We start from the raw sequence: 15374 nt of genomic DNA on the forward strand, positions 1-15374 counted from the left end.
AGGCCCTGCAAAACTCAGGACTATAAATATTTGAAATGTTGGCTGAAGTCATTCAGCCAGTAAATTAGGGATATTACTACAACATTTTTACATGTTACTTGTGCACTCTTTCTTAAACCCTGCTCATGCCCAGCTCTGAGGCGCCACCATGGTGTGCAGCACCCGATGCCAACACTGCAATTGGACTGGAAAGATTCTGGTAGAAAAGTGGAGTCTAAAACTGGCCTGCAACAATCAGGCTCAGCCCTTCTGGCTCCCATCATGTTCCCTATGGAAAACTTAATGGCTTCTCTAAACTGTGTTAAACACTGTACTAAAGAAAATCAATTTATTAGTAGCAGCTTTTACATCTAATATTCTATGGCATTATCAACACATTATGGAAATTTTTACACAATGTATAAAACCAACAGAACTTACTGCTTGGTTGACTGTAAATAATTAAAGCATGATACAGCACCTAACACAGGTATTAAGCTGGAAGCACATTATGTTCTTGAATCATGACAAAAACAACTCTGTGAAATACCTAGATATTTTTAAATGCTTTAAATTCAAATATCTAAGCACTCCTGTTACTATACTAGAATTTCACTTTTTTTTCAAAACTCTGCTTTTCATGTAATGTTTAACTAACACAACTAAGCACAAGAACCCAAACTCCACCACCATCATTGTCAAGTGTAATTCAAATATCTCTAATACAGAAGAAAGTGACACCAGCATTAAAATTTGTGTTTCAATAAGCTTCTTCACAACTATTTAACAAACTTAGCCAAAACTTCCAACTAGTTTCAACGTACCAACAGCCTACTCAGCCTGGCAGTTTTTGTACTGTTCCATGCCAGATAACTGCAAGTAAACATTTTGACATTTTCTGCTGCCTTACAACCATTTCAGTCAGAAGATACTTAGCCTGAAAAATCAAGCTTGCACAAGCTCCCTAGAGGTGTTACAAGATGATAGCTCATGTCTTTTAATATTGTCTGCCTTAAACGTGCTCCATTTCAACCAAACTCATACAAGCCCATCTTCTTGGGCAGACTGAATGCTCCAGAAATCCCTGAAAATTATCTCCTTGCTCCAGAGAACTTGTGTAACAACTCCCCTTAAAAATCTTGGCCTCTCTATAGGGAAGTAAGAAGTGGCAACAGAACAGCAGTTTTGTCTTCTGTCTTCATGCTCCTTCTGCCAACACAAAAGGCTGCAGTTTGATATAAATGCAAAAAGATACATAGAAAAGGAGGTTGGAAAGGAACAAGAAGCCCCTAGAAAGTACACTAAGAACAAAGCAGGGTTGGAAATAAGAGAATTATTTCCACTATTTCATTCCACTCCTGCCAGAACCAAGAAGTGACACCAGTCCTAGAAACACAGTATTCCTGTATCCATAAAGCCTATTAAAAAGCATGTCATAACCTTCTTTACTGAGAAATGCAGGAGAAAACAACTAACTATGGGAGAAAACAATCATCCTAAGGGCTGAGGATGGGGTTAAGAACTCTGTTGCAGCTATCTGAAAACCAGCACGTCATTCAAAAAACCCACAACTCACCACACACAAAATAAAAAAAAACACAGCACATATTGCTGCTGCTCTCCCTGCACTGAAATAATCCCATAAACTGCCAATCCCATAAACCCCCTTGCTAATGAGCCCTCCCTTCAGTCACAAAACAGCCTACAAAGATCCCATTTCTGAGCTGAGCCTACCAACAGGCCCAGAGAGACAAGAGGAACACTGGACCTGTCCTTCTCAGGGACAGTGCTTAAACCAGCACCACGTGAGAGTGACAGAACTCCAGAAAGGTGATTTTGCTACCACAGTGTGTGCATGGATCTGTTCTGCTTCCACCGTTGGGATCTCAGTGTGCAACAGCAATCTCATCCCCCAGTACAAGAATAATATCCTGAGAAGTTTCAGAAAATAGATCTCCTTGTATCTCTGCATGTGGACAAGCCTTCACCCAGGGCAGAGCCTCTCAGTCCGTTTGAAATCAGGGAAGTCTCCACAGTGACAAGAAAGGAAGGAGGGTGATCCTGCTGGATTCCATCCTTACCACTTTTTCACCACTATGGAATTAGCCCTTGCATCACCACCCCACCAGCCAGATCAAGAAGCCAAGCTGGCTGAAAGGCAACTGGGGGATAGGAATAAAATCATTTTAGTTTTCAGCTGCATCATATGCCCTGTGAACACTAACAATGGCAGGAGAAACAGGAAGAACACATAACCATGAATAGAACCAACTCCTGCAGCAGTACTGCAAATCTCTCATGAAATTACACCCTAGAAGAGAAGGGAAAGGGAAGGAAACAGAACACAATTAGAATTAGCACATATTTAACTAATATATAATCAAGGTTCATGTACATTATAGCACAAACGAGCCTTTACAACAAAGAAAAGTCATAAAGAGCAAAATTCTTCCCAAGCATAATGGATATCACAGGAAAATGCACACAGAGAAAGCTGTTTAGCAGATGATAAATGCCAGGAATGTCAGTCCACCAACAGCACAAGTTCAGCCATAAAAGAAATATTAAGCAGCCACAGCAAATAATGCCAAGTGCAAAAAGTCTGAGAAGGTGAACGCAACAAACTGTCCTGGAAATTATGATAAAGCCAGTGGAATACTCAGCAGATTGCAATGAGTCAGGAAAATTATTTGGCAGTAATACTTTGAATATTCTCACTACAAGCAGACGACTTAATGACAAAGCCACAGCAGGTAACACCACAGAAGTTGTAAAACGCAGAAGGTGGGAAAAAATTTTATTTCTGGTGACGACAACAACCACAACAAAAACCAAAATAAAAAAAGAAAGAAAAAAAAGCCAGAGCTATGAAACTGTCAGCAAACCAACCAAACTCTACAATTCAAACATTACCTGGAAACTCTGGTAAAGAAAAAATGGAACTAGAGATGACAGAGCACGAGTAGCCAAGTACAACAGCTACATCCACTGTGACAGTCAACATCTTAGGACTTTTTCACAAGTTTTCATTTAACAAAATTGCATGAGAGACAGATACAACATGCTCTCTGTATTTGTCAAAGGCTGAATTTGTCACTTTTCTCCTGCCTAATTGGAATTTTCAGAGTAATCTGGTTTCCACTGTAATTTCATTTCCATTGACCTAAGTCCCTTGGGTAAATAGTAATCAACTGAGGCACCAGGAGGAAAAATTGTCCATACCTTATTTGTCACAGAAGTTTAATGATGTTTTATAAGGAAAGAAACAGAACTTCAGAAATAAAAGGGAAATCTCTGGCTTATAAGGCAGCTATACAGAACTGCCCAAAGTTAATTCTGTGTCTTGTACAAAAACATTGCTGGAGAACACACCAGCCTTTTTCAGATTCACCTTTTCATCCTCCTCTCATTCTTCTTGGTATTGAGAGAAAGAGAAAACTCAGAAAGAGTGAGGAGGCACAACAGAAACTGAAGCCAACAAAACTGTGTAATACCTGAATATCTAACAAAAATCCACTGAAAAAGATATGACAGGAGGTAGGTTTGAAGTTCACAGCCTCTGTGTCTCTGTTCTTCATCAATAACATAACGACAACACAAACTTTTTGATTGATATTCAAGTAACACACAGGATGAGAATGGAAAGAACCTAAAGAACCTATCAAGCTTATTAACAGAGGAGTAATTGTACTCAGAATTTAGACTGATGTCACACATGCATTTAAAGAAATAACTCCACAGATAAAGTAGTGAATGACAATCCAATTCCATCTGACTGAATGAGTCAAGGATCCAAGGGGAGGAAGAGCTCCTAATTAAGGGGAGGCAGGGAGGGAAACACCAGTTTAATGACAAGCTTCATTCTGCTATTTCCTCATTTTCCATGTTTATATAAACTTAGGGGAACCTGAAGTTCATGAGCAAGTGCAAGTTCCTACACATGGGTCAGAGCAATCCCAAACACAAGGACAGGCCAGGTAAAGGAGGGAATGAGAGCAGCTTTGAGAAGGACTTGGGGCTGCTGGGGGACAGGAAGCACAACACAACCCAGGCAATGTGCACCCACAGCCCAGAAAGCCAAACGTGTCCTGGGCTGCATTCAAACACTGTGGGCAGCACGGTGAAGGAGGGGATTCTGTTCCCTACTCTGCTCTGGAGACATCCCACCCGTGCTGTGTCCAGCCCTGGGGTCCTTTCTTGTGAAAGACCCTGTTGGAGCAGGTCCAGAGGAGATCAGGAAAAGGACCAGAGGGCCAGAGCAACTCTGCCATAAAGACAGGCTGAGAGAGCTGGGGTTGCTCAGCCTGGAGAAGACAAGGCTCTGGGGAGAGACATTAAAGCACTTTCCAGTACATAAAAGGGACTTCTGACAAGGGCATGTAGCAACAGGACAAGGGGGAATGCTTTAAGCTGGAAGAGGGTAGGTTTAGACGAGGGGCTAGGAACAAAATCTTTACTGTGCAGGTGGTGAAGCACTGCAACAGGTTGCCCAGAGTTGTGGATGTCAGATTTTTGGAAGTGTTCAAAGCCAGGTGGGATCACAGGATCTATTTACTATCCCACTAAATGGTTCTTAAATTATTATAAAATGTTTATATAGACCATGATTCATAATTTTTTCCCAAGGCTCTTTGCATCATTTGTTTTTCACCTCACGCAATTTTAAAGTAACTTCACTAAGCCATCTGACAATTTGACTAAAAAATGAATAATGGATACATTTTAAAAAATAAGCTTTTAGTTCTGTTGAGAAATCCACTCTGAGATACAAACCCCATGTCCTGAAGAAATAATATGAAGAAAACAAACTTTTCACTTCCATTTATCAAGAATCTGTGCAAAAACAAGGCACCTCAAACATCAGCCTCATATTTACAAATGCAGCAAGGCAAAGAAAGAAACTCAGTTGATTATATGCACCCTGTGACAAGTTGTTGTCTGTAATGCAGACACTGTCTTATTCTCAGCTAGAAAGTGTCTCCAAAGTATACCCTCAGCATCACCAGGTCTGGGAAACAGAACATCAGCTATTCAGCAGAGACAAGACAACTGTCCTTGAAAGCAGATTACTATCCCCTGACCAAACAGGCAAGTAGAAGCAAACTACAAAGATTTTAACAGTATTTTCTTATTAAGAGAAAATAATCACAAAAATCATGAAAATAGCTTAAGAGAAAACAAACAGTTTGGCAGCCTATATAAGAAGCAAAGTTTTTTTATACCTACAGAAATGTATCCCCAAAGGAACTTCTTCATAATTCCTATCAAAGGAAAAATCATCACAACTGAACTGTTTAAACGTCAACATGGGTGTTCAGGCTTCTCCTCCACCACTTCATTTCTGGAAGGAAGTTCTAAGACAAGAACTTAAATTGATGAACCACACTAGAGAAACTGAGTATGGCAAATATATGGAATAATGAATTCTAGTGGACAACTGCAATTTAGAACTTGAGTGACATACAGTGACAAACTCACATTTAAAGCAAATTTTGCTGTTAGACTAACTGAAAGTAGAACCACAGGGTTAGTCTTCATTTTAAGCATGAACTACTACTTATTTATTGCATTTTCACACCCACAAAGAACTGCAGTGACCCATCAGCACTGCCAAATCCTCCAAGTGCATTTCAGGTGTAGCACAGTGTAAGCACACGAGAGCACAAAGCAGGAGAGAGTTTGATCCTCTGCTCTCAGCTGTGGAGTTACTCACTGCTGGCCTGCCTGAGTCCACAACCTGCACAACACCTCAGCCCTCAGGGTGACACTTGTACCTGGCTAAATGTGACACAACAGTGCATCAGTATTGGTACAATTTCATCTTCAGAAAAAGATCATCTTCTCAAGTACCATCTAAGGAACAACCAACACACTGCAGTGGAACCTCCAAATTAAACTCTTCTATTGGCTCTCACCTGCCAACCATGGAACTAAACTAACCACTGTCCTCCTCCAGCTGCCTCCAGGCAACATATCCCGAGCTCTACTGGTCCCAAAAATTCATACCATTATCAGGAAAGTGAAAGAAAATAAAAGGAACATTCATGACAGGATGAATTATCAAACCCTCCTTCATCTAGTCAAAAATCTCAGAATGGTGCAGATAAGTGGAAAATTCCAGCCTTACACCTGCTAACCAGAGGCTGGGACTAATTGGGGTTTTTTCATTACACATTAGCTCATAGCAAGACTTCACTACCACTGAACTCACTGATCATCTCACTGAACATCACTCAGCTGATGGTTGCTGCATCCATTCAAAAAAACAACAACAAAAACCAACCTCAGTTTTGCAATCCTATACATGGAAGGAAAGGGGAAAAAAGGCACAAAGGGAATTCATGTTTTCAGCTGCATCTTCACTAGACATGTGACAAACTGTCAACCACAGCAACCTGGCTGAACTACTACAAGAAGACACACTGTAAGAATTTCCAGGCTGTGCTGCTGCCCAATTACCAAAACTATCACAAAGACATCCTGGCACAGCAAGAGAACTGTAAAGCACTTTAGAAATCTGACATTACACCTCACCTAAGAAAAAAAGTCAGTACATCATCCTAGAAAAAGTCCCACTGCACGAGTGTGTGCACACGTGTGTCTACACACAGACACCACTCTAAGTGCTCAAGGAAAAGCACCTGGGATTTTAAGGCCCCACTGTGGTTAATAAAACAGTGTCGGAAAGACAGGCCAACACACATGGAGAGCTGTGCAAAACTGAACCTCAAACTGTAAACCAGCCACTTGAGTTATACCTTCAACCTCCAGAGGATTTATGTCACAATTTCAGATTAAAAAAAAGGAAAATCCTCACAGCTAAAGGATTCAGGAAAACACATTAAAAGAAAACATCAGAAATTATCAAACAATTAATATTCTATTTCTAAATCAGAAATTAATAAAGTCTAAAATACAGTTTGAAGTATAGTTTAGTATTTGGGTTTATCAAAATTTCAGCATTATGTCAACATATTTACTTATAAATCAAGTTAAACAGATACACCTTTCTCATTAAACTTTCAAATTCATGAACTTGTCCTGTTGAAATGTAGTAAAAAACAATCTGAAGTTTACTGCTAAAACAACAGAAAAACATTACACATAAACAACTCAAGGCTAATTTACCAGTATGTTTTGACAACGTTCATTCCTATCTTATATTTCAAAAGAGACTTTTCTTCACCCCGCTGTCAAATTTATTTCTGGACAAGAAAACTGAAGTTCCAGCCACAGCCCACACAGGCCTGTCCCCACTGTCCCACAGCACAGTGGCAGTGAGGACACCCTCCTCCAACCAAAAAAGCCTCTCTGGCAACAGAGAGATCATAGCTGACACACATCACCACTGACTTTTCTTACTGAACACATTTCTAAACAATCTTTTTTTCCTTCTTTCACCATGTCATGTTGCTGCAGCTAAGACAAACCAAACCTTTTCCTCTTCCCACACCCAGTCCTGCTGCAGCTGGAGAAAAGGTTAAGCAGCAATTAAATTAGTTAAGGACTGAACCCTGTGGAATTTGGAACATGCATTTTTCTCTCATTCCATGTGTCATTCGACTGTTACAAAAAAGTGCTACTTGTCTTAAAGGCTCTTCTAGGGACAATTTTCTATTATTTGAGTTTTGGGTATTTTACATGAAAGCTTAATGAAAAGACAGCCCTGAAATTCCCTCTGCATGCTTTTCATTACTTTGAAGCAGTCACTTGAAGACTTCTGTTAAAAAAAGAAGTATTTTGCAATTTGTAACAGAGAGGATATGAGGAAACTCATGCAACGAGGATGTCTTGCCTTCCACACAGTCTTGAATACACAGCTTAAAAACGGAATTTGGAAAAAAAGCACATCTCTAAGGAATGATGCAATGTGGAATTCCCCTCTTCTGAGTAAATCCACAGCTAAATGCTAACGAGCAAACAGCAGGATTTACTGAAATGTCCATGCAAAGATCTAAATGCAAGAAAATCACATTTTTCTGTTAGCAGTTACATGTGTAACAAAAACGAAGTCACTAAACAGGGTTACATAGTGGTTTTGTAAGCAGATCAAGGATGCTACAAATAAAAGCTTCCCACAGTAACATTCCTGATAGTTACCCATTACTTCCAAAGCATCTTCAATCTGACTTCATGAAAATGGTTGCTGATACCAGCGTTAAAATACACCTAGATCTTAAATCTACATCCCATGGACCTCCTTCAGAGCTGTACTGACACAAAGGCAACCAAAAGCAAGTAATCATTCTCACAGTCAAGAGGAACTGATTTTTTAAGAACATCATATATCAACAATGTTCTTTTAAAAAGCAAGCTTGGGATCATACCTATATCCCAGTGGTTTGCATTTCAAGCATTATAATTTTTATTTGAGAACACATCAACAACTCACAACCAAAAAGCCTTAATAACAAGCAGACTGAATCCAACTCTCAAAATGAGTAACTAATGGCTTCTTATAAAACAAAGCAAATACTAGAAAATTCACAACAGAAAATGCAGAAGAAACTGGTTGTGCTGTTAAGCTCCCTCAAGGAAAAAAAAACAAAACAGAAGAGAAGCAAAAAGTTTTAATACTAAGTCACAACTGGCTACTTTAAGACCTTACTTACTTTCCTCCTATCCTCTGCAGCGAGGACAGTTATTAACAGCCCTCCTGCAATGTCACCAACACCCCATTTTAAATCACTTTACCAACCCAGACCTCCATGCACCAATGGGCTCAGGTGAGCACTGCAATGTATCAGAAAGGCAGCAGCTGACATTTTGAGGGTGCAAGGTAATGACAGAACAGTTTTCTGCCCTATCTACTGAAGGCTCTAAACACAATATCTAAAACCTCTGTCAGCCATATTCTCAAGTCAATTGTAGCCTTAAGCATAAGAGAGCCAGCCAATACAACATAACTGTTCTAAAAAGGAAACTCATAATGAATTATGGCCTTCATAATAAGAGTGTGAGAACTTTCAGATGTTCCTACATTAGTAAGAGAACAAAAAAAATAGATTTCATACATGGAAAGAAGTCACTGTGTTTTTTCTAACACAGAATCTGAAGTAGCTGAAACTTCCCAGATAGAAAAATTCAAGTCTCACTGCATGCAAGTCTGTGCTAATAGTGACCAACTTGGCCTCTGCTCTGGAGTGTCAGAGCAATGCTCAGTTATGTTAAAAATAAAGGTAATGCTGTGTATTTACAGATCACAGATAACAGGTGTGATATGAGACAAACCTACAGGAACAGCACACAATGCTGCCAGCTTTGCAAAAGACAAGGACTGCAATGAAAGACAGAAATTACCAAGCTGTGTTCCAAAACATACCCTGAAGTAAAGCTTTAAACTGAGAATTCTGATTTTAAACAGGGGTGATATGGACAATAAAACTGGGTGCAGCTACACAGAGGTTGAAGAGAAGACACATCCATGTAAGAAAAACTTCAGGTACCTGCACAAGAGAATCCACATGCAGATCACTATTAATGCTCACACCCAGCAACCTGTCTACACAAAAGCCTTCTCATTTACAACTTTTCAAATTAACACAAAATCCAGCAAAGTTTCTTACATCTTCACACTGGTCTCTGCAAGTGCTGGATAAGCAAGGCTCTTGTGATTCCAAGAGAAAGAATCAAAGTAAGTACTATAGTTCAAGGGTTTTGCAGGGTTTGGATTGTCCTTAAAAAGAAAAAAAATCCTGCTTTAAGTTAAAAACAGTAAAGGACACCTTTGATTCATTTGCTTCACAAATGAGGCTATCTTGATCTGGGTGTTTTCAAAATATACCTATTTTAGATCTTTCAGAATAGATAAAACAGCATTTCTTTTTTTAAAAAGTAAATACATACACACATATATATATTTATATACACATATACAGACATATCTCTACACTCAGAGTACTGCATAACATAAAAGCACTTTCCATTCAAATATCTGAAATAATTTCTGAACTTGTCTAAACCAGAGCAGGAAGGGCAGAAATACTTTCCATGGAATTTAATATATTTTCAATACACACCTGACAGAAACAGAACTTCAAAGCCATTTTAAAATAAATTGTTCAAACTAATAAATAAATTAATTCCTACCCAGGGCTGCATTCATACTGGAAGGTCCTAAACTAATTTTAATTTCAAATATAAGATGTCTTGGAACAAAGGTATTGCAGGTACCTTTATTTTCTCAGAAGTCTATTTAATTCTGAAAAACAGACATTAATCACTATTTTAGTTTATTTTGAGACTCTCATCTATGAATTTGAGCATATTAATAAAATATATAAACCTAAAAGTGTCCCTTTAGAACACAGAGTAGTTGCACTGGTCTGAGTACAAAGGCACCACAATGTGGGGAATAAAATGTTTATGTAAGGGTGACAGTGTTCCACAGAGAGGGAAAACAGTTTTGCTACCACTGTCTTTATTGATTACCACCTCCAGATGTAGTCTTCCTGTCAATTCCATGGGCAGAGAAATCAGCCAGGCAAGATTAAGACAGAAGCTTCCAAAAGAAACACCCCGAAGACAAACTACACAAAAGGAAAGTACAAGACCCTCTGGAGAAGGAAAAGTTACCATGATACAATCTTACATTTATTTCTGGTTAACTCCCTCCCCATAAACATGCTGATAATTTGAGTTTCTTCCACTGCAGCTGTATGATTATGTTTTTGGGTTTTGTACACAGCTATCATTAAGCATCACTGTTGTCTGGTGCACTGCAACAGAATAATCAATCCATGTATTCTATATGCCTCCCTGAAATTCTTGGTATCAGCTACTGTAGTTTGCTGGTTCAAAGAATAAACATTACTTCAACTCCAAGAATCAAAAGCATTGTTTTAGAAAACAAAACAGAAAAAAAGCCCAAACAAACCAACTCCCTCATGTATGACTTGGGTTTTGCTGAAATAAATATGAAACTTCATCAGCAACACTTTTGGTGGGGAGGCCTGACAATTTCTCAAGTAAAATATGAAAAAAAAATTCCCAAGTACAATATGAATAATAAAGTTAGCTGTGGTGACAGCTTTCAGTCACCCCTAACTCTTTCTTACCAGGGACACTGTTTGTATTCCATAATCAATAAAGGTCAATCCCCCAAACACCCATTAATAGCCCCCTCCTAAATGTAACAATTTTGCCACCCATTTGTCAGGCCTCTGAGAAGCTGCCGAAAAAGCCGGGTTACGTGATCTGTCACAGCAAGTGTTGCCACAAGTCTACCGAAGAACGCATAACAGTATCTCAATTCAACAACTTTTTAAAAAAATACAGGCCCCAGCTCTGCAAGTAGGTCAGCAAAAGCAGGCCTTGTGCTGGCTCCGAGCCTGCGACTCCAGAGGGTCTCTGGGCTGGTACAAACGTCCAGAGATATGAACACAGCTGCAAAACTGCGAGTAGAAACCGAGCTGTACAGATAACATGAAAACAGCTGAGACAGACACAATATGTCTGCAGCGAGCCTGGGAGTCCTTTGAACATTTAATTAGAACAATTCTTTCCTGAAAGGTTCTTTTTTTCCTGTACAGATGCGAGCTACTGCAAATCTTCAAAATACCTAACTGGACTTCTGAAGGAGCAAGCTGAAAATTAAATATGGCATCTTAAAAACTACCCCAACATTTCTGGATACCTCAACAAGGAAAAAAAATCACTCAAGAACAAAATAAGTAATTTTCAAAAGCTATTCCCACTGTATACAAACAAAGCTGCACAAAGTGGGACAGCACACGTTAACACAGCGGTAACCAACACACAAAAACCCCAACAACCCATCCAAGTGGTGAAATCCCGTTTTATCGAGGACAATAACAGCGAGTATCTGCGGCCAAACTACACGCAACTACCTCTGCCGTACACGTCGGGCAAGGGAAGAGGGCTGTCCTGCCTAAAATAAATCGCTACAGACAAGCCCCGAGACACAACTCCGAGGAGAAGCGGCGCGGCGAACTGCAGAAATGAGATGAAAAAAAAAGCCACGAACGTTTTTCCTACATGGAAGCCGGGGCGCTGGGAGCCGAGGCCAGAGGAGTGGCCTACGTGTTAACAGTGTTTACAGCGGGCGTGAACGAGCTGCTGCTGCTGGATTTCATTGAGACCGACGGGAAAGCGCCTCGGCAGGGCCTGATTTCCAGGCGTCGCCCGGGCCTACGCGGCCCCAATCACTCCACCTCAGTAATGGCGTTCGGGGCGAAGGGAAGCGAGAACCAAAGGAGGCGATGCCGGTGCCGCGCTGCGGGGACGCACCGGGCCCTCCTCAGCGGGGGGGTCCGGCCAGAGGGGCCCCGCAGAGGCGGCCGGAGCCCCCCGAGGCCGCCGGTCGTTCCCCCCCGCCGGCAGCCGGGGATGAGGAGCCGTCAGCCATTTTCCCTCGCCCTCCAAAACACGGCGGTGCGGGGCCGACACGCCGGGGCTCCGAGGGAGGCGCTGCCGCCGCCCCGCACCCCGCGGCTCCCGGGGAGCTCCGTCCTCGCCCCCAGCCGCGCCCCGGCCCGCGGAGCCCCATCCCCGGGGAGCGCAAACAGCTGCCCGGCCCCGCCCGGGCACCGCTCCGCACTCACCCCCGCACCGCTTCCCCTCGTCCCGCGGCGGCTGCTGCGGCGGCCCGGAGCCCTGCTGGGCGCTGCCTCATGCCCGGCGGCCGGCGGGGCACGGTCTCATGCCAGGCCGCGGCTCTGAGGGGGCGGCTCCGCTTCCCCCGGTTCCCACTCGGCTGCGCTGCGGCGGGAAGCGGGAGGGCAAATCCGGCGCCGCTGCCCGCGCTCCGGGTGCCGGCCCTGAGCGCTCCTCTCTCTCTGGGGCGTTTTTCCTGCGTCACCAGCTGCTGCCCGGCGGCGGCCCTGCCTGGGCTCGGGCTGGGGCTGGGCCGGGGCCTGCGCGCTCCGCTCCGCCCCGTCCGGGCACCGGGCGCACGCGGGGGGGGTGGGCGGACGCGCGCCCGGGGCTCGGCCGGGCGGGGGTGGCGGGGCCGGGCCGGGCGGCGGGAGCTGGGCGCTGAGGGCTCGGCGGTGCGGGGGAGGCAGCGCGGAGGGAGGCGGCAGTGGCGGCGGCTCCTCGCGCTCGCGGCGGCGGCGGCGCAGCCGCGTCTGGCGGGGCCCCGTGGGCAAGATGGCGGCGCCGGCAGCGCCTTCCGCACCCGGCCCAGCGCGGCGGCGGTTCGGCCACCCGAGCGCGGCGGTGACGCGCTGCCCGTGTGCCCGCCCGGGGGCCGCCGCTGCCGGCCGGCCCCCCTCCGTGTGTCCGTGTGCGGGGCGGGGGGCGGCGGTGAGGGAAGGACGAGCACTGTGCGGGGACACACACACAACACACGCACGCACGGCCGGCGGCGCGCGGGCGCGCGCGGGGCCTGCTCCGCGTCGGTTGGGCGGGCGCGCGCGCGCTCTCCCCATTGTGGCCCCGCGCCGCGCCGCCGGGCGCGCGCCGGGGCCCGGATGGTGACGTCAGGGCGGTGACGGCGGTGACGTCAGCGCGGGCGGCTGAGGGGAGCGGCGGCGGCGCCGGCCCTGAGGGCCCGCGGGGCTCGCACCCCGCTCGGCGACACCGCCGCCTTTGCAAACCCGAACGCAGCTTTTCTCCCTCTTGCAGCCCCCCCGGGGCAGCGGTCACGGCCCCGAGCCTGGCAGAGCCCAGCGTGCCGCGGGACGAGGCGCTCGGGGCACACGGGTGGCTCTGGGGGTGCCCTGCGCTCCGTGCGTCCCTTCCAGCTCTGACTATTACGTGATGCTGTGGTTGTTTTTCCTTTGGTTGTTTTTCCTCTCTTTGGTTCCTTTCTCTCTGCATTTACGTGGCCACAGTAGAAGCCCGGTCTCTGTACGTGCTTTGTGTAGCGACCTGGATTTAAATCCTGTTAAAACGGGAAAGGATGCCTTGTGGCAGCACAGCAGTTTGGCAGATACGGGGAACTCGGACTTCAGGAATACCTGAAGTGGTGCTTAAAGTTTTGTTAGTCTCAATTCCGAGATCAAAGTCTCGTTTTAACAACATCATTCAAGAATTGCGGAGCAGGAAGTGAAAGATTGTATTGAGCTGAAAACACAGGAGGAATTTAGGCTCTCCAGGTTGGAATTTGCTCGAGAGGCTCCGGCCGACAACCTTAACTCTAGTGCAAAATGTTTTCTTTTCGGCCATGCAATGGCAAAAGACTAAAAAACTTTTAAAAAAACACCCAATTGCTCATTGCAGGAGATGGAACAACATTGGGTGGGTGTTTTTCAGTAAAAAGCTAGAGCTCAGAATCAAGTGGTGATAAGTTCTGATATTTCCTGGTTTAGCAGAGTTACTAGGTTTTTTGCTGGCCATTACTTGGTATGGTTTGGGATGGAAATCTGAAGTACATTGCTGTGTTAGCCACTCAGTAAACAAAACAAGGGATGCAGCTGCTTCATCACTGTACAAATGCAACACTTTGTTTACTGAAGGAATAGCTGCATGTGCATTTTCTTCAACAATAAAAACAAGCCATAACCATGGTGAAAGTTTGCAAGTGTAACTTTTTTGTGTTTGGGTTAGAAATACATGTAATCATATCAAAACAGCTCTTTTATCTGTGTGATTTTCATGCTTCTGGGCATGTTATTGTGGCCTCCTTTTTGTCCCTTATCAGCTACTTTCAGCTTTTCCTCCTATTTCCCATTAATCCACTTTGTTTTCCAGGGAAAGCATTGGAAACAGCTGCACCTACAATGCTTGTTCCTTCCCTTGCCACCACAGTATTCTTCTCCCTCAAGCCCTTCACTGTTTACAGAGGCATGGTGACACCTCAGACAATTGTAGTTGCCTATATTTTGACACTTTAAAATATATTTAAAAATAAACTGTGTTTTTTGATGGTCATTTCTTTGTATTAAGTAGACCCTTGTTTTAATGACAGGCCAAATTCTGTGTTCCTTCTGACCACCGTGGCTTTTTTTGGCAGAGCCAAAGAGTGACACATCAGTGGATTTTTATAATGTGGGCAATTGTCCACCAAGAAATTGACTGTCAGTTCACATAAAAGTCAACAACAACAATAACAAAAGCTATGAGCAGTAGCTGTGGAAACAATGGTGGTACAACTTGTGGCCAGAATTCCCTCTTGTGAAGAAGCATTCCAAGAGAAAGAGTGGGAGCTTTGATTATTTTAATTGAATCCTTAGGCTTGGAAGAGATGAAGAAACATTTCCTCTTCAGCTCTCTGGGAGCTTTGGTGATACTTTTCAGGTTTTAGATTCTACTTTATGTACAATTTGCAGAAGCACAGCAGTACTGGAGGAATTTTGCATGGGTTAAAAACCAAAACTATTGTTGTTTATATCTGACCTGCTGCCTGGTCCAAAGGTGTGTTCTGGAGTGCTTGAAGCCGTGCTAATCAAAGGTCAGGATAGGCTGAGGCACACAGCTATTTATGGCACCAA

General features: G+C 43.9%; 1 protein-coding gene across 4 annotated transcripts in view; it reads right to left on the reverse strand.

Annotated features, from left to right (window-relative positions):
- Nucleotides 1–13019, reverse strand: part of USP9X (ubiquitin specific peptidase 9 X-linked) — a 96171-nt gene extending 83152 nt beyond the window's left edge. The window contains exon 1 of one of the 4 annotated variants that reach the window (XM_064407315.1): nt 12543–13019. The gene's annotated coding sequence lies outside the window, so the exon portion shown is untranslated. Of the gene's footprint in view, nt 1–5753; nt 5769–12542 lie in introns of those variants that run through there. The other 3 variants (XM_064407316.1, XM_064407313.1, XM_064407314.1) reach the window with 3 other exon arrangements.
- Nucleotides 13020–15374: the final 2355 nt, after the last annotated feature.

This window comes from Passer domesticus, chromosome 2 (genome assembly GCF_036417665.1).
Source record: "Passer domesticus isolate bPasDom1 chromosome 2, bPasDom1.hap1, whole genome shotgun sequence".
NCBI classification, from domain to species: domain Eukaryota; kingdom Metazoa; phylum Chordata; class Aves; order Passeriformes; family Passeridae; genus Passer; species Passer domesticus.